The sequence below is a fragment of the Loxodonta africana genome, chromosome 14 (assembly GCF_030014295.1).
Source record: "Loxodonta africana isolate mLoxAfr1 chromosome 14, mLoxAfr1.hap2, whole genome shotgun sequence".
In the NCBI taxonomy this organism is placed as follows: Eukaryota; Metazoa; Chordata; class Mammalia; order Proboscidea; family Elephantidae; genus Loxodonta; species Loxodonta africana.
Genome location: NC_087355.1, coordinates 79,228,236 through 79,246,641, shown reverse-complemented (window position 1 = coordinate 79,246,641; position 18,406 = coordinate 79,228,236). Strand labels below are relative to the sequence as shown.

At 47.6% G+C, this 18,406-nt stretch overlaps 1 protein-coding gene across 4 annotated transcripts in view; it reads left to right on the top strand.

Annotated features, from left to right (window-relative positions):
* Positions 1-18,406, top strand: part of CYRIB (CYFIP related Rac1 interactor B) — a 181,156-nt gene that overhangs the window by 16,495 nt on the left and 146,255 nt on the right. Inside the window, exon 1 of one of the 4 annotated variants that reach the window (XM_064268093.1) lies at positions 13,389-13,407. The exons of the other annotated variants lie outside the window; for them this stretch is intronic. The gene's annotated coding sequence lies outside the window, so the exon portion shown is untranslated. Of the gene's footprint in view, positions 1-13,388; positions 13,408-18,406 lie in introns of those variants that run through there. 4 annotated transcript variants of the gene reach the window in all.

Here is an 18,406-nt window from a genome sequence, read left to right as displayed (position 1 = left end):
TTTTTTTTAATCATTGTATTAAGTAGCTGTGGTGGCGGGGTGGCGGGGGAGAGGGAGTACTTGTTTCCATCTGGGAGGTTGTTCTCTTTTGCCTTATGGAGCTCCCACTCAGGGAGGGAGAGTTGAAAAGCACCTGAGATTGCACACACCCATGTGAGGAGACCGGAGTCTTCCATAAGAGCTCTCTCCAGAGAAAACGCCAGTGGGCACCCCTTGTGCACTCCGTCCCCACCTCATGATGCCAGGAAAAGGTTTCATCCCCGTGAAGGACCTGTGTCTTCTTGCTAGTGGCTGGCTGGGCCCTGAAATGACCCTTCAGAGCAACCATGGCAATTTATGTCAAGAGCTAGGAAAATATTCCTAACTTTGACTCAGTGAACCCACTTCTGGGAGCCTCCCCTGAGGAAACAATAAAAAAACACGGGCACAGTGCTGCAGAAGGGTCTTCAGCTCAACTCCTTGTAAAATATCAGAATAATTGGAAATAACCTCAGTGTTCGGTAAAAACCTCACACTTAAATAAGCTATGCTAGAGGCACAGGGTGGACTATTCTGGGCCACTACAAGGAGGGCCTTCGGGGCTATGAGGAAACAGAGAAGAAGTCATTTATAGGAAAAAAAGGCTTGAAGGAAGCACACCAAAATGGTGTCAGGGGTTGTGTTAAGGTGATGGGCATATGGATGGTTTTCTTTTCCGTTCTCTCTTTGACACATTTTCTGTAATGTGATTATGTTACCTTTAGGGGGAGAAAAACTTCTCCCTCCGCTCCTCTCCTGTCTTCTCTGCTTTTCTGAGAAACCTAGTCAAAACCAAACCAAACCTGTTGTTGCCGTCAAGTCGATTCCAACTCATAACAACCCTATGGGACAGAATAGAACTGTCCCATAGGGTTTCCAAGGAGCAGGTGGTGGATTCGAACTACCAACCTTTTGGTCAGCAGCCGAGCTCTTAACCATTGAGGCGCTAGGGCTCCAGGAACCTGGAGCCCTACTGTTTCCAGGGAAAGGGGGGAAAAAAAGCCAAAGTTTCATTTCATAAATAGTATACAACAAAAAGGATCAATTAATAAAACTTAGACGCAGGCATTCCTGAGGTTAAAATACTAACAGATAATACTAGCCAGATAGTAGGAATACCAGGTATAAGATGACTAGAGAAAGAAAGAGCCTGGTGGTGCAGCAGTTAAGCGCTCGGCTGCTAACTGAAAGGTTAGTGGTTTGAACCTGGCAATCTGCTCCTGTAAGGTTGACATCCCAGGAGAACCTATGGGTGGTTCTGCACTGTCTGAATGGGTTGCTGTGAGTCAGAATTGACTCAAGGACACCTAACAACAACAGAGAAAGACGTATTGGAGAAATATTCCTTAGAAGCAAGGATGGCGAGACTTCAGCTTGCTTACTTACTTTGGACATGTCGTCAGGAAAGACTGCTTGCTAGAAAAGGACATCATGGTTGGCTAAGTAGAGTGCCAACAAAAACGAGGAAAACCCTCAGTGAGATGGTTGACACAATAGCTCAGCCATATCAGTGATCATGAAGATGGCGCAAGACAAGCAAAATTTCGTTCTGTTGTACATAAGGTTGCCATTAGTTGGAGCTAACCCCATGGCAGCTAACAACAACAGGAAGACAGCTAGCAATTCTTGAATATAATAGCTACGATGGATCAGACTCTGATAGACCTAAGCATGAGACATTCTTATTGCCATTTTATAAATGAGGATACCTAAGGTCAAACAGAAGCCATGTGCTTTTTTAGGTCCCACCCTTCCTTCCTGGTTAGCAGCTGATGGAATCAAGGGATTGTAGAGCAGCAATCAAGAAATCAAAAGACGCACTGCATTAGGCAAATCTGCTACAAAGGACCTCTTTAAAGTGTTGAAAAGCAAAGTTGTCACTTTGAGGACTAAGGTGCACCTGACTCCAAGCCATGGTGTTTTGAGGCACTTCATATGCATGCGAAAGCTGGACAGTGAATAAGGAAGAACGAAGAAGAATCGATGAATTTGAGTTAGGGTGTTGGCAAAGAATATTGAATATATCATGAACTACCAGAAGAACGAACAAATTTGTCTTGGAAGAAATACAGCCACAATGCTCCTTAGAAGCAAGGATGGCAAGACTATGTCTCATATACTTTGGACATGTTATCAGGAGGGATCAGTCCCTGGAGAAGAACGTCATGCTTGGTAAAGTAGAGGGTCAATGAAAAAGCGGAAAACCCTCAACGCGATGGACTGACACAGTGGCTGCACCAATGGGCTCAAACATAAAAACGATCATGAGGGTGGTGCAGGACCTGGCACTGTTTGGTTCCGTTGTGCATGGAGTCGCTATGAGTCAGAACCGACTTGACGGCACCTAACAACAACAGCACCAACAGAGACAGCACGTCACCGGTAACTGTGTTCATACAGACATTATTTCCAGGAAGGCAAAGTGATTGCTGGCTCTTGCTGAGCTATAGCAAAGTATTTTCTGTTTGGGTGACCTTGTGCCAAAAAAAAAAAAAATAAAGCAAAGTGTAAATTCCAAAGCAAAAATGAAGTTTGGGTTCAGAAGAGGGAAGTGCTACCCTGAGGTAGAAGACAAGCAACACTGTGTCTTCAAGGACCTTGAGTCTTCTCTCCTCCTGAGTCCAGAAATGGGTGTGGGGGGTGCGGGGGGCGGGGGGGTGTATTTGGCATCTACCGGCAGGACACCTTTTCAAAGCCCTCCGCCTGTGTTTTGTGTTCTGTGGCGGGGATGCCAGGGCAGAGGGAAATGGAAGCTTCTGCCTTCTGAGAAACCCATAAGGAGACGGTACCAGCACAGCACCTCAGCAGGTGGCAGAGCTGTAACGGGTTATGGGATTGCAAATTTTCAGACAGTCTCTGTGGTATTTAAAGTGCAGTTTTTTCTCAAGTTCTGTGTCTGTTATGCAACCCGCTAGTCATCTTTGCCTGCGTCTAGGAGAGATTCTGATTTAAAACTCAGCCATTTTTTTTTTAAAGAATGCACAAAATATCAAAAGGTGCCTGGTACCAAATATATGTTTGATGAATGAATGTGTTGATTCATCTTCTACTCTGGGTAGGAAATTGAAATTAGAATATATATAATCAAACATTGGCAGTCCATCATGATGTCCTTTTTAGTATGTATTTCAGACCTCAGTATTTATACTTTTTACTTCTGTGTATTTGTGTTTCTGTGATTAGGTATGAAATGGGGACACTTCTGTTGCTGTTGTGGGGTGCTATCAAGCTGATTGCGACTCATAGCGACCCTGTAGAACAGAGTAGAACTACCCCATAGCATTTCCAAGGCTGTAATTTTTTTTTAATTTTTACGGGAGCAGATTGCCAGGTCTTTTCTCCCGTGGCGCTGCCGGTGGGTTCGAAAGGTCAACTTTTCAGTTAGGAGCTGAGCACTTAACCACTGAGCCACAAGGGCTCCTTGGGGACATTTTTAGGATGCTTAAATGTGTTCATAACCCCCCCCGCCCACATAGGGACATATCTATCTAGTCCAGAAAATCCCTTGTTCTCCCTTTCCCTGCCCCCTGCCTCCCCACTCTCTTCTCTGGCTTCTGGGCTTTCTGCTTCTAAGCACCTTCTAGTGGGAGTGATAATAAATCAGGTAGTTGTGCTGCTCGGGGTGAATGAATGAAGAAATGATGGGGAGCTCCTTACTGAGCGGGGCCTTGGGAATGGAGAGCCACGAACAAGCCTGACCCAGCTCTGTAAACTCAGGGCTGGAGGTAGAAAACGAAGGAGTAAAATACAAAGCGAGAAAGCTGATTGGAGAGGTCTCTGGCCTGCATACAGCATCTCATTTGATCCTCATCTCAAACTTGTGAAGTCCCTGAGGGGCGCAAACAAATGGTTAAGCGCTCAACTGTTAGCTGATTCAAACCTGTTCAGAGGGGCCTTGGAAGACAGGCCTGGCCACCTGCTTCTAAGAGGTCACAGTCTTGAAAACCCTACAGAGCAGTTCCTCTCTCCAGGGCACACATGGGGTCGCCATGAGTCCGAATCTACTTGATGGCTCCTGTCTGCTCCTGATGTTGGTAGCTCTGGTGCACGGTTTCATCCTGGGGAGAAGTTGAAACCTATGGCACTCCCAGGTTTTCATTACCTGAGGGCGTCAGTTTCAGCTGCTGTCTGGGCTGGCAGGACGGGGAAACCCTGCCACCTGGCTCCCATCCTGGGAGGGACAAGACCTGGCCTGTGCATTATGTAACCTGCTCTGCCTTTTTGCTTGATTTGCGCTGTTCCTTTACGTGTGGAGTTGGATCATTAGACCTTCCTTGTTGGGTGCTAGGAGGGTGAAATTGAGTGTGTGTAGCCCTCAGGAGGTCCTTGGCAACACATCTGTCCCTCCCCACTGCCCATACCCTGAGACCACAGCCACCTTGCTGCCCCCTGAGACAGGTGGGGGGCTGCTCCCTGGAGGCAGGATGGGGTCTTTTCTAGGACTCTTCCGGTTCTCCTCTGCCCTCTTCTTCACTGCCCCTCCCTCAGGGAATCCACCTCTCTGCCATTCTCAGAGCATAGGACGACTCCCTCGGGTGACTATTTGAGAGTTAACTCTGGAACAGCGCCTGTGAATAGATGTGCTGGAAGAAAGTGGTTTACCAAGTTTGAGCATTGTCGTCGCTGAATTAAAGATGAGCTTCCTGGTTCTCTGTTCTACTAAGCATTGACCAAACACCGTGTCTTCAGTTTTTTTTTTTTTAAACAAAAAAAAAAAGAAGGAAGGAAAAGCAAAAAAAAAAAGAAGGAAGGAAAAGGAAAAAAAAAAAAGAAGGAAGGGCGTATATGATAGAAAAGATAAAGTATAATAATAACACCACATACCCATAGAGCACTTTTCACTTATATTGTGGTCTTGTTCCCACTAAACATCACCGAGCTCTGGGACTGGACTTTTTTCTCTTTTAGATACACAGCGTGAGGCTCACAGTTTGCCTTGCTGCAAAAGTGCTTGTAGAGTGAGTGCCTAATTTTTTTTCAGAAAATTGAAGCCCAGAGAGGTTAAGTGAGTTGCCTAAGGCTACACAGCTGCCCAGGGCCAGAGTTAGGAATTATTTTCTTAGCCAGGGCTCTTCTGAACTGTACCCTATGGTCTCAGAGCAGATGAACTTCACGTTGGCAGAGAATTCAAAGGTCAAAAGACACAATCTAATTAATGATTGTGAAAAGAGGGCAATGGTGGTTTGGTTGTAGAAGTTTCATCTTCTGTGCAGGAGACCCGGGTTCGATTCCTGGCCAGTATACCTCACGTGCAGCCACTACCCATTGGTCAGTGGAGGCGTCTGTGTTGCTATGATGCTGAACAGGTTTCAGCGGAGCTTCTAGACTAAGACGGACTAGGAAGAAAGGCCTGGCAATCTACTTTGAAAAATCAGCCAGTGAAACCCCTGTGGTTTACAATGGTCTGATCTACAGCCAATCACGGGACTGGTGCAGGACTGGGCAACGTTTCATTCTCTTGTGCATGGGTTTGCCATGGGTTGGGGGCTGACTCGATGTAGCGAACAACAACAAATTAATGAGAAAGGCTTTACTGAGGCTGCAACCTTCCTTTGTTCTGCAGGCTGGTGTTCCTCGAACTCTCATCATTAGCCTGTTCTCCACAAACAAAACTGCTCCCTCCTCTGCTTTCCCCAGTCCCTACCCGTTGTGTGTTCATGCATTTTTCAATCCTGTGATACTCACTGGGCACCTTTCAAAGATCCGGGAAGCTACATGGGGCTGTATTATTTGCCGAGCTTAAAGGGTTGGAGTCAGGGTGCAGCTCCTGCCGTGGGGGCTGGAGCTGAAGGAGAGGAGCCGGTTTTCTGTGTGTGTTTGGCAGGTGTGTGCACGCCCCTCCTGACCTGTTTGTTAGAAGGGCCTTCAGTGAGGCTGTCTCAGAGCAGCCACTCTGTCTTGTTCCAGCCTCTCCATTTCCTTATCTGTAAAAATTGCCATTTGCGCAGCAGACACGTCCAGGGCCCTGCTGTGGGCTGGCACTGTGGTCGTAGGAGAAGCCCTGAGTCCTAGGACAGCTCCTGTTCCTCCCGGGCAGTGCCGCCATGTCTGTTCAGCCAGCCTCGTTGGTGTCTCCCTTGGGTCCTCTGCATGACAGCCTCTAATGACCATAGGAGGCATTCAGAGGAAAGCACTCTAGACAGACTCTCATGGATGCCTCCTGGCCCCCTCCCCACTCCCTTCCTGTGGCCAGTGGGTACAAACCTTGCCTTCGATGTGTCAGTGGATGCCTTTTGGCCCCCTCCCCACTCCCTTCCTGTGGCCAGTGGGTGCAAACCTGGCCCTTGATGCACTTATGTTTTTCCATTTTCAACAAACACGTATTCAACATGAACTCTGAGCCGGGGTTTGGGTTGGTGTTGTTAGTTACTATCAAGTTGACACCCGCTCGTGGTGATCCCATGTGTAACAGAATGAAATGTTGTCTGATCCTGAGTTATCTTCATGATGATTGGTATGTTTGAGTCCATTGTTGTGGCTGTTGTCAGTCCATCTCATGGAGGGTTTCCCTCATTTTTAATGACCCTCTACTTTACCAAACATGATGTCCTTTTCTTGCGATTGGTCTTTCCTGATGACGCGTCCAAAGTAAACAAGATGAAGTCTCGCCATCCTTGCTTCTAAGGAGCCATCCTAGTTGTATTTCTTCTAAGACTGATTTGTTTGTTCTTCTGGCAGCCCACGGTATATTCAGTATTCTTCGCCAGCACCACAGTTCGAATGCAGCAACGCTTCTGTCTTCCTTTTTCATTGTCCAGCTGTCCATTAGGTGCCCAGATATATTTCGGTTAGTGTCCCAGACCGTGAGAGGAGATAGACATAGAAACGGATAATTGTATTCCTATGTGAAGTGTTAAAGTTATGAAAAATTTAAAACATACTGTGCGTTGTTTAGAGGTAATAAAAATATAAAGAAATCCATGAAAATGATAAATACCAAGCTCAGGATAGTGCTTAAGTTTGGGAACAGGGGAGAGGGGTTTGACTGGGGTGGTGTAACCAGGGGACTTCTTTTGTTTTCACTGTATTTTATTTCTTAGTCTGGGTGGGGGGCACAAGAGGTGGTTTTATTATTCTCCATATATTTTTGTACATTTTAAATATGCACAGTAAATATTTTAAATAGAGTTGCAAGCAAGGTGTTATTTGGAAGCCGTAGCCTGGGAGGGTCTCTAGCCAGATATGAAGGTTTGACTTCTCCGCAGCTTTAGCGGAGCACAGGGCTTGGCCAGGCTTCTCCGCAGCTTTAGCGGAGCACAGGGCTTGGCCAGGCTTCTCCGCAGCTTTAGTGGAGCACAGGGCTTGGCCAGGCTTTTCTGCAGCTTTAGTGGAGCACAGGGCTTGGCCAGGCTTTTCCGCAGCTTTAGCGGAGCACAGGGCTTGGCCAGGCTTCTCCGCAGCTTCAGTGGAGCACAGGGCTTGGCCAGGCTTCTCCGCAGCTTTAGTGGAGCACAGGGCTTGGCCAGGCTTTTCTGCAGCTTTAGTGGAGCACAGGGCTTGGCCAGGCTCACACACTCAGGAGGTGTTGAACCGAACTCTGACTGGAAGGACAGGAAGAGCTTTATGGAGAAAGTGAGAGTTTGAGTGAGTTTTTAAGGCCATCGCTGGGAACAGCATTTCAGGCAAAGGGAACAGCATGTGCAGAAGAGGGAGGCAGGGAACTGTGAGGTGTGAACGGGCGGGATCAACTCAGCTTTGGGTTAGTCCTTTGGGGATCTCTTTTGCTCTTGATTATTTATGCTCAGAATGATGCCGAATCGAGGTTAATTTGGAGTTGATTCCAGATGGGCTCCGTCCGCTCTGGTATTAAAACCAAGCCAGCTTCCAGAGAGCACTTTGATCTTTATCAATACCTTGGCATTGTCAGAGATTGGTCCCAGCCCAGGGAGATTGGCTTCAGCTTCAAGTGCAGAAAGCCATTGGTAAAAACAAGTCTCTGATAAAAGAGTTGGACACGCAGGGTGCAAAGGCTGGTGAGAAAGATTGTCTTGTACGGAAGAGAGCCAAATGTGGATTCCTGGACCGTCTTGAGGTTGCCATTGTCTGACGTTAAAGACTCATCTGGGACTCCCTCTGCCTGCTGGGAGTGGGGAGGAGGCAGGGGGCCAGGCTCTCTGTTTAGTGGTTCCAGTCTTTGAAAACACTGCAAAGGGAACCAGACTCCCCAGGGAGCCAGATTAAAGCACCGATGGGGAATTTCATCATCCCCGCAATCAAAGACATTGATTGTTTTCTGGGCCCCACTGGTTACCCTCCCGCTGTTGTCTTTAACTGGGGAAACTTACTCATTAAGGCTGGCCCTGGGCTTCTCCCTCCTTTGTTCCTTTGATCGCTGAGAACCACTTCCTGTGGATCCTCACTGTCTTGCCACTTACATTCACATTCAGGCAGGACTCCATTGTGTATTTCAGAAGAGAGGTGTTTTTGTGCACCCCAGGTTCCTGCTAGGACTGAGGAAGAACTAGTTCATGGAAGCTGTCACTAGAAGGGTCCTTGGCCAGTATGTAGTGCAGTGGCCACATTTCAGAGGTGAGAAGATGAAAGGAGACTTGGCAGTGCGTGTCCTCGAGGAGGGCAGCCTCAGCTTCTGACGTTCATCGTTGTTAGCTGCCATCGGGTTGGCCCAACTCATGACAAGCCATGGTCAATTGTGGATTGGACCTTTGTGATCTATAGGGTTTTCATTGGCTGGTTTTCACAGCAGTAGATTGCAAGACCTTTCTTCCTAGTCCGCCTTTGTCTGGAGACTCTGCTGAAGCGTGTTCAGCATCATAGCAATGTGCAAGCCTCTGCAGACAGATGGGCAGTAGCTGCTCATGAGGTGCGTTTGCTGGGGATTGAACCCTGGTCTTGTGCAACGAACCACCACTTTCCCCTCTGAGATTGATTAAACCCAACCCAGTGCCATCGAGTCGATTCCGACTCATAGCGACCCTATAGGACAGAGTAGAACTGCCCCATAGGTGCCTCTTTTATGTGAGCACAGGTTCTTACCCAGAAGGCTGCCGCCACTGAACTGGCGAGTCCACGGGATTTTTAAATGCAGTCTTGACATGCCATGTGACAATCCAGTGGCTGGAGCGGGAGGGAGACTGCATTAACGGCATTGAGATTTCTCTGGCCCGGTCCAGAGGAACTTAGCACGGATCTCCCGTGGGGGACCAATTAATTCTGCAGGAAGTTATGGTTTACATTTTACCCTGGAAGCTGAGCGCTGCACGCATTCATGCACCCTGGCCTTCTAACGCTGCCGCCCTGCAAGTTTTGTTTAATCACAGTCATGGTTGAAAACTCACAGCATTTCCCCCTGAGTTTATTAGTTAGTTCTTACCCACATTTCATCTGCTTTCTCTTAAACACTTCTTTTGGGTCTGTGTTTATAGAGCCTGAGTAAACACAGATCCTTGACTTTAATTAGGAAGCCAGTAATGGCCAAAAGGGAGGCTCATTCTACTTCTCTTGTCCTATGGATGTTGAAAATGGAGCCCTGGTGGCGTAGTGGTTAAGCCCTCGGCTGCTAACTGCGAGGTCAGCGGTTCGAACCTACCAGCCGCTCTGTGGGAGAAGGATGAGGCAGTCTGCTTCAGTAAAGATTACAGCCTTGGAAAACCTGTGGGATGGTTCTCCTCTGTCCTGTAGGGTTGCTATGAGTTGGAATCATCTCAATGCTAGTGAGTTTGTTTGTTTTTGGTTTTATGGATGTTGAAAAGGAGCCTTGGTGGCGAAGTGGTTAAAGCTCTTGGTTGCAAACTGAAAGCTTGGCAGTCTGGACCCGCTAGCCGTTCTGTGGGAGAAAGATGTGGCTGTCTGCTCCTGTAAAGATTTTCTGCCTTGGAAACCCTGTGGGGCAGTTCTAGTCTGTCCTATGGGGTTGTTGTGGGTCAGAATCCACTGGACAACACACAGCAACAACAACATGGATGCTGAAGGGGGAGTGACCAAGAGCAGGGGATCCTCCAATAGATGTCAGAGTGGCATAGGGGTAAGAAGGGAGTCCCTGGGTGGTGCAAAGAGTTAATGCGTTTGGCTGCTAGCGAAAGGTTAGAGGTTCAAGTTCACCCAGAGGTGCCTTGAAGGAAAGACCTGGCCATCTACTTCCAAAAAATCAGCCATTGAAAATCCTGTGGAGCATAGCTGTACTCTGACGCACATGGGGTTGTCATGAGTTGGAATTGCCTGGACAGCAACTGGTTTGGTATTCTGGATTTGGGGGTGAGGATGTGTGGTCTCCTCCCTCCCACAACAGACCACATGCGCTCAGTCAAGTTTAAGTTACATTTTCAATAGATCACTGACATTACCTGCACTTTGTTTCGTCATTCGTTCACCAAAGGGAAACTGCTTTTTCATAACACCATTTCGTGGTCATACCTTGCAGGGCAGCGATTTCTGCTTGTGTTCACTCCTGTAACCCTGCCCTTAGAATAGAGCATACAGTGGGCACTCAGTAAATGTTTATTTAATAAATAAATGAGGACCTGAAATTCTATCACTGGGAATCCATGTCTTTGTTTTAATCATGGGCTTCCATCCCAGGGGAGGATACGGAGCACTTTGGGTCCCCAGCACTAAGTTGATCACTGGAGAGCTGATGGAACTCTGTGGTTCTGGTGGGGGCGGGGGAGAGCTAAAAGCTGGCTGCGGTGCGGAGAGCCGGTATGGATGTTGGTATGAGGACAGTGAGATTAGAGGCACAGCTAATCTTACTATCGGTACCGTCTTGGCAGGTCACGCAAGCTCTCTGGGACAGGTGTCCTAACCTATAAAATGAGGAGAGAATGGTAAAGCCAGAATCTTCCCTGCCCTTTCCCACTTCGTTTCAGGTTCCCTGATGACGCCTCCCTCCCCCCAGGTGTTCCCGTTGGTGCTTACCCAAAACATCCATCCCATTTCCCCCATATACCAGACACTGTGCCAGGCCCTGAGGGGCAGGGGTGCACGGGGTGGACGAGCCCATCTCTCCCCAAGCATTTAGATTGAGAGACAGACAGACAGTGATGACATGGGATACTGCAGTTTAGGGAAGCCTGGGGGTCTGGAAACCCTGGGGGCTAGAAACCCTGGTGGCATAGTGGTTAAGACCTACAGCTGCTAACCAAAAGGTTGGCAGTTCAAATCCACCAGGTGCTCCTTGGAAACCCTATGGGGCAGTTCTGCTCTGTCCTGTAAAGTTGCTATGAGTCAAAATCAACTCGATGGCCATGGGTTTGGTTTGTTTTTTTTTTTGGTGGGTGGGGGGCTGTAGCCTGTGGGGAGCATCAAACCTGGCCTGAGGGATCAAGGAGGGCTTCCTAGAGGAAGTGGCATCCAAAAGGGCAGGGGCTGCTTTTTATTACTCTTTTTCTTTCTGGATCTAAGGAGAATGCCTCACACGTAGCAGGTGCTTAGTGAGTGAATGATGAGTGAGCAAATGGGTGTAAACGTGTCTTACAGACTGGAGGTGTGGCGCAAATGTTAGATGTTGGTGCTATGAATTGTGGAGTGTACAGTAGGACAAGCTCCACCTCCCTGTTTCCTGAGGACCAACTGTTGCCAAGAGCTAGGTCTGCCCTAGAGTGCCCACATCAGCCTCTGCCATGTCCCCCTACTCAGGGAAACTGACTGCCCAAGGGTTGAATTTTTTAGTCAACTCAGTAGCCAGCAGCTCTTCCTAATAGGATACAGATTTGGGCACCCAGCCCCAGTTCTTGGGACCCCAGTTCTAAGGCTGGTGGCTGACTAAGGGGGTGACTCATTGGGGAGGGGGTGTGGAGTAATCCTCAGAGATGTCTGAAGAGCATGTTCACACCATCAGCCTCTCAACCCTCCACTACAATTGCCATCCCCAGAGCCCCTCTTTCAGCAGGCTGAACTTATTTGTGTGTGTGTGTGTATGTGTGTGTGTGTGTTGGTATGTATGTATGTATGTTTTATTGTGCTTTAGATGAAGGTTGACAGAACAAATTAGTTCCTCATTAAACAATTAATACGCACATTGTTTTGTGACATTGGGTGCCAATCCTCTGACGTGTCAACATTCTCCCCTTCTCGACTTTGTGTTCCCCATTTCCATTTGTCCAGCTTTCCTGTCCCTTTCTGTCTTCTTCTCCTTGCTCCTGGGCTGGTGCATCCATTTAGTCTCGTATACATGAGCTGTGTGTATTGTTTTATGGGCCTGTCAAATCTTTGGCTGAAGGGTGAGCCTCAGGAGTGACTTCAGTACTGAGTTAAAAGGGTGTCCAGGGAGTGGCGTCTGGGGCCTTAAATGCTAGCAAGTGGCCATCTAAGATGCATCAATTGGTCTCAATCCGCCTGGAACAAGGAAGAATGAAGAACACCAAAGACACAAAATAATTATGAGCCTAAGAGACAAAAAGGACCACATAAACTAAGACTACATCAGCCTGAGACTAGAAGAGCTGGATGGTACCTAGCCACAACTGATGACTGCCCTGACAGGGAACTCCACAGAGAAACCCTGAGGGAGCAGGAGAGCAGGGGATGCAGACCCCAAATTCTCATAAAAAGACCAGACTTAATGGTCAGACTGGGACTGGAGGGACCCTGGAGGCCATGGACCCCAGACCTTCTGTTACCCCAGGCAGGAACCATTCCCAAAGCCAACTCTTCAGACAGGGATTGGACTGGAATAGGGGATGGAAAATGATACTGGTGAAGAACAAGCTTCTTGGATCAAGTGGTCACATAAGACTATGTTGGCATCTCCTGTCTGGAGCAGAGATGAGAGGGCAGAGGGGCCCAGAAGCTACCCAAGTGGACACGAGGAGAGAGTGGAGGAAGGACTGTGCTATCTCATCAGAGGGAGAGCTATTAGGAGTGTATAGCAAGGTGTATGTAAATTTTTGTATGAGAGACTGACCTGATTTGTAAACTTTCATTTAAAGCACAATAAAAATTAATTAAAAAAAAAAAAAAAAGGTGTCCAGGGGCCATGCTCCTGGGGTTTTTCTAGTTTCTGTCAGACCAGTAGGTCTGGTCTTTTTTTGTAAATTAGAATTTTGTTCTACATTTTTCTTCAGCTCTGCCTGGGACCCTCTATTGTGATCCCTGTCACAGCAGTCGGTGATGGTAGCCAGACACCATCTAGTTGTGCTGGACTCAGTCTGGTGGAGGCTGTGGTAGTTGTGGTCCATTAGTCCTTAGTCCTTTTGGACTAATCTTTCCCTTGTGTCTTTGGTTTTCTTCTCTCTCCCTTGCTGCAGACGGGGTGAGACCAGTGGAGTATCCTATTTTAGATGGCCGCTCACCAGCTTTTGAGACCCCAGATGCTACTCACCAAAGTAGGACGTAGAACATTTTCTTCATAAACTATGTTATGTGGTTGAGCTAGATGTCCCTCGAGACCATGATCGCCAGCCCTCAGCCGAGCAGCAGACTGAACTTCTGGAGGTCAGGAATAGTGTCTGATTCATCTCTGTAACCCAGTACCCAGCACATCTGGGTCTGGGGTCAGTTTGCAGAATGGAATGAATGAAGCAACGTCAGATAACAGCGATTAAGTTATACAGAATGTAGCTGACGCTAAATGTTTTTCTGGGGCTGGGGAGGGAGAGGGATGTTTCTGGAAATAACCTTTTGCTACTACTCTGGATGTTTTGCAATAGCAGATGCTTGAAATTCTCCTTGACACTTGCTCTCTGTGGTGAGGTGAAGAAACACTTCCTTTATTCACACTTGGCTCTGGGGCTGTGTAGACACGCAGGGGCCTCTCCCCCACTTCCGCCCCCTGGAAGCCCCTGAGTACATTCTGTAGGGCTGAGTTATGGGGCCACAGGGGTCATGGGCCTGCACTCACATATTTCTGCAGTGTGGTGGGTTGGGGTGTTCAGGGGCATTTTCTATATTTGAGCTGCCCAGAATTCCCCCACCTTCCTGTTTGGGGGTTTCCCAGTGTGTGTCCTGGAGGGAAGCCAAGCCCCACCGCCCAAAATGGAAGCGGAGGTGGACCAGACATTTTTTTTCTCCCTGCCTCCTGGCTACTAGGGTCCGGGGGTCTGACCTCAGCTTGGCCACATGGGCACCACAAAGATGGCAGTTAGAGGCTACTCAGAGTCAAGGGCAATGAGCGTCCTAAGCAGACGTCCTGGGCATGACCTTGGCCACATTTTCCCTCTGTCCAGTCTTCCCGGGTCCTTTTTCCAAGCCTGGTTCTCCAGCCTGCCTGTTGGTTCTGTTGTTGTTGTTAGGTGCCGTTGAGTTGGTTCTAACTCATAGCGACCCTATCTATATACAATAGAATGAAACATTACCTGGTCCTGCTCCATCTTCACAAATGTCGTTATGCTTGAGCCCGTTGTTACAGCCACTATGTCAATCCATCTTCTTGAGGGTCTTCTTTTTCGCTGACCCTCTGCTTTACCGAGAATGATGTCCTTCTCCAGGGAGTGATCCCTCCTGATAACATGTCCGAAGTATGTGAGATGAAGTCTCGCCATCCACTCACTCTTCCAAGGAGCTCTCTGGCTGTGTTTCTTCCAGCCTGCATGTTGATACTGGGAGCTTCCAGTTATCTTCCCATCAGATCCCTTTTTTCCATAAAGTGGTCATATAGCTGGTTTCTGTTTCCTGTAACTGAAACCTTGACTAGCATGTACACTGGGATCATAGGGAGGCATTCTGCCCCTAATATGAGCCTTGGCAACATGGTGAGATGGCGGGGAGCTTGCTTTGGTGCTCCTGTATCTCCTATTCCTGCCTTTTTCTGAGGCAGACACCCACCCAGCCTGACTCCATTACCCGGAAACCCAGTCTACTGCCGTTCCATTTCAGTAAACATCGAGCCACCTGCTGTGTGTCAGGCATTGTGCTAAGCACAGGGATACAGAGATTAAGAAGTTATAGTTTCAGCCTTTAAGGGGCATACAGGCCAGAGGTAGAGACAGGTACAAAATCTGAAAATTCTGTCCAGCATGGTGGGAGCATAAAACAAAAAAAAACCCAAAGCAGTTGCCGTTGAGTCAGTTTTGACTCCTGGCAACCCCATGTGTTGAGAGTAGTACTGCATTCCATAGGGTTTTTGAGATTGTGGCCTTTTGGAAACAGATTGCCAGGCCTTTCTTCCAAGATACCTCTGGATAGGTTTGAACCACTAACCTTGCAGTTAGTAAAGCACTTAACTGAACCATCCAGGGACTCCTGGTAGGAGCATAGGAGGAGGCAAAGGTGCTATGGTTACACAAGGGACTTCTAACCCCAATAAACCAAACCCATCACTGGCAAGTAGATTGCAACTCGTAGCGACTGTATAGGACAGAGTCGAAGTGCCCCATAGGTGTCCAAGGCTAAAATTTTAAGGAAGTAGACTGCCACATCTTTCTCTTGACCACTGACCTTTCAGTTAGCAGTCAAGCATTTAACAATTGTGCCACCAGGGCTCCTCCTAACCCCAATATAAAACAAAAAAAACCAAGCCTGTTGCTGTCAAGTGGATTCCGACTCATAGCGACCCTATAGGACAAAGTAGAACTGCCCCATATGGTTTCCAAGTATCGCCTGGTGGATTTGAACTGCCAACCTTTTGGTTAGGAGCTGTAGCTCTTAACCACTACACCACCAAGTTTTCTCCCTAAGCCCAATAGGGACCCACATAGAGGAGGTGATGCCCAAGCAGAGGTTAGTAGGATGCAAGGAGTTAGCTAGGTAAAATGGGTAGAGAAGAGGGTATGCCTGAGGAGGGCCAGTATCATCACACGGGAGGTGGCAGGTGACACAGTGAATGGGGAGGCAGAGGGCGGTGGATTGTCAGTGTTACGGATTGAATTGTGTCCCTCCAAATATGTGTTGTAAATCCTAATCCCTATGTTTATGGCTGGAGAGTCCAGGTGGTGCAGTGGTTTAGTGCTCAGCTGCTAACCGAGAGATCAGCAGTTTGAACCCACCAGCCGCTCTGCAGGAGAAAGATGTGGCAGTCTGCATCCATAAAGATTACCCAGTGCCATCGAGTCGATTCCGGCTCATAGCGATCCTATAAGATGGAGTAGAACTGCCCCATAGAATTTCCAAGGAGCGTCTGGTGGATTCAAACTGCTGACCCTTTGGTTAGCAGCCGTAGCACTTAACCACTACACCACCAGGGTTTCCATAAAGATTACAACCTTGGAAACCCTATGGGTCAGTTCTACTCTGTCCTATAGGTCACTGTAGGGTTGCTATGAGTCAGAATCAACTCGCTGGCATCGGTTTTTTTTTTTTTTATACCTGTGCTTATAATCCGTTCTGAGAATGAGTTATCTTTATTATATTAACAAGACAATATTAGTGTAGGGTGTATTAATCTCTTTTGAGATATAAAAGAGCAAATTAAGCAAGCAAGCAGGCAGGCAAGTGCAGTAGGAGGGGAAGATACATGATTGCCAAGGAATAGAAGCTGAAAAGAGACAAGGACCTTCCCCTAGAGCAGACAGAGAGCGAGCCTTTCCCTAGAGCTGGTGCCCTGAATTCGGACTTCTAGCCCGAGTTTAGGAACTGTGAGAAAATACATGTCAGTTTGTTAAAGCCACCACTTGTGGTATTTCTGTTATAGGAGCACTAAGACATGAGTTAAAATGTGCCCCCCCAAAATATGTGTTGGGATCCTAACCCCTAACCTGTGGCTATAATTCTGTTTGGAAATAGAATTTTCTTTGTTATGCTAATGAGATTAAACCGGAGTGGAGTGGGCTCTAAATACAATTGCTTTTGAGTTATAAAAAGAGCATATTAGACACAGAGGATACACCGGGGGGGTGGGGGGGGGGTGGGGGGGGACAACAGATGCCGTGTGAGAATTCTCTACAAGCAAAGGAACCCGGGATTTTTGGCAGACACCAGAAACTAGGAGAGAGGCTCACAGAAGGAACTAAGATGGTCAAGGCCCTGATTTGAACTTTCAGCCTCCAGAACTATGAGAAAATGAATTTCTTTTCCTTAAAGCCACCCACTGGTGGTATTTCTGTTACAGCAGTACTAGATAACGAAAACAGTCAACGTGGAAGGGAAGACAGAAGCCAAAACACAGACGACGTTGTTTGCCAGCAACCAGCAGACTTTTTCTGTAAAGGACTAGATAGTAACTGTTTATAGACTTTGGGGACCCTATGGTCTCCGTTACTACTACTCAACTCTGCAATTGTAGCAATCACAGGCAATATGTGAATGAATGAGCCTGACTGTGTTTTAATAAAACTTTATTTACAAAAACAGGTGGTGGATCTGCCTTAGTCTACAGGCTGTAGTTTGCCGACCTCTGTTGTATGCCATTCTAAGGAGTTAATACCTTATTTTCAGACAGTGGTGAATGTATGTTCTTTTGGTTGCTGATAACGGTAATTGCAATGCAAACTGGCTTAACTAGGAAAGGGAATTAATGAACACATGTACCCAAAACATCCAGGGGCAGGACAGGCTTTAGGTGAAGTTCGATGTGGGCTCTGGCTCATTTCTCTGCTCCTCTCGGTTCTGCTCTTCCCTGGTGATGGTAAGTTGACTTCAGCAGTTCGAGGCATCACATGTACAAGCTCCACTGTCCAGAGGAAAAGAGAGAACTTCCCTTCATCAGTTCTTATTGGACCTTCTTAGGTCATGTGCCCACCCTTGAACCAGTCGCTGTGGCCAGGAGAATGCCATGTGCTGATTGGCTTAGGCCTGGATTCCTTCTTCCTTGAACTGATCACTGTTGCACACTGCTTGCCTTAGGCCAGTCAGGGGCCACCCATAAGGTTGGAGATGTGGTCAGTTCTCCCCAAACCAAATGGCTGCTACCCAACTGGAAAAGGATGCAGCGAGTCCATTCATGAGAACTTTGTAAGCGGAAGAGTGATGATGTACAACTTCTTTGAAAAATCACTGTGGTGGCGTTGTGGAGGAGAACCAGGCTGGAGGCAGGGACCCCTTTAGGGGATTGTTTCTCAGGTGGGGTATTAAGGAGATTGAAAGGAAGGGATGGATTGGAGAATTGCTTTGGAGGTGGAATTGATAGAATTTGTGAGTAATTTAATGTGTGTGAAGGTTGATGGGGAGGGAGAGGGTAACGAAGATAGAGTTATCAAGAAAAGCCAATTTCTGGCTTGGAGTCCCTGGGTGGTACAAACAGTTAAAATGCTTGGCTGCTAAGTGAAAGGTTGGAGGTTTGAGTCCACCCAGAGATGCCTAGGAAGAAAGGCCTGGTGATCTGCTTCTGAGAAATCAGCCATTGAATACCCTGTGGAGCACAGTTCTGCACTGAAACACATGAGGTTGCCATGAGTTGGAGCTGAGTCTACTGCAGCTACTTAACTAGCAGACAGAGATTAGAAACACATTTGGAAGGGAAGATGTTGCGTTCTGGAATGAATAAGAGGAATTAGAGGAACCCTTATCCAAGGTTGATGCCCTGGTAGCACAGTGGTTAGGAGCTAGAGCTGCTCACCAA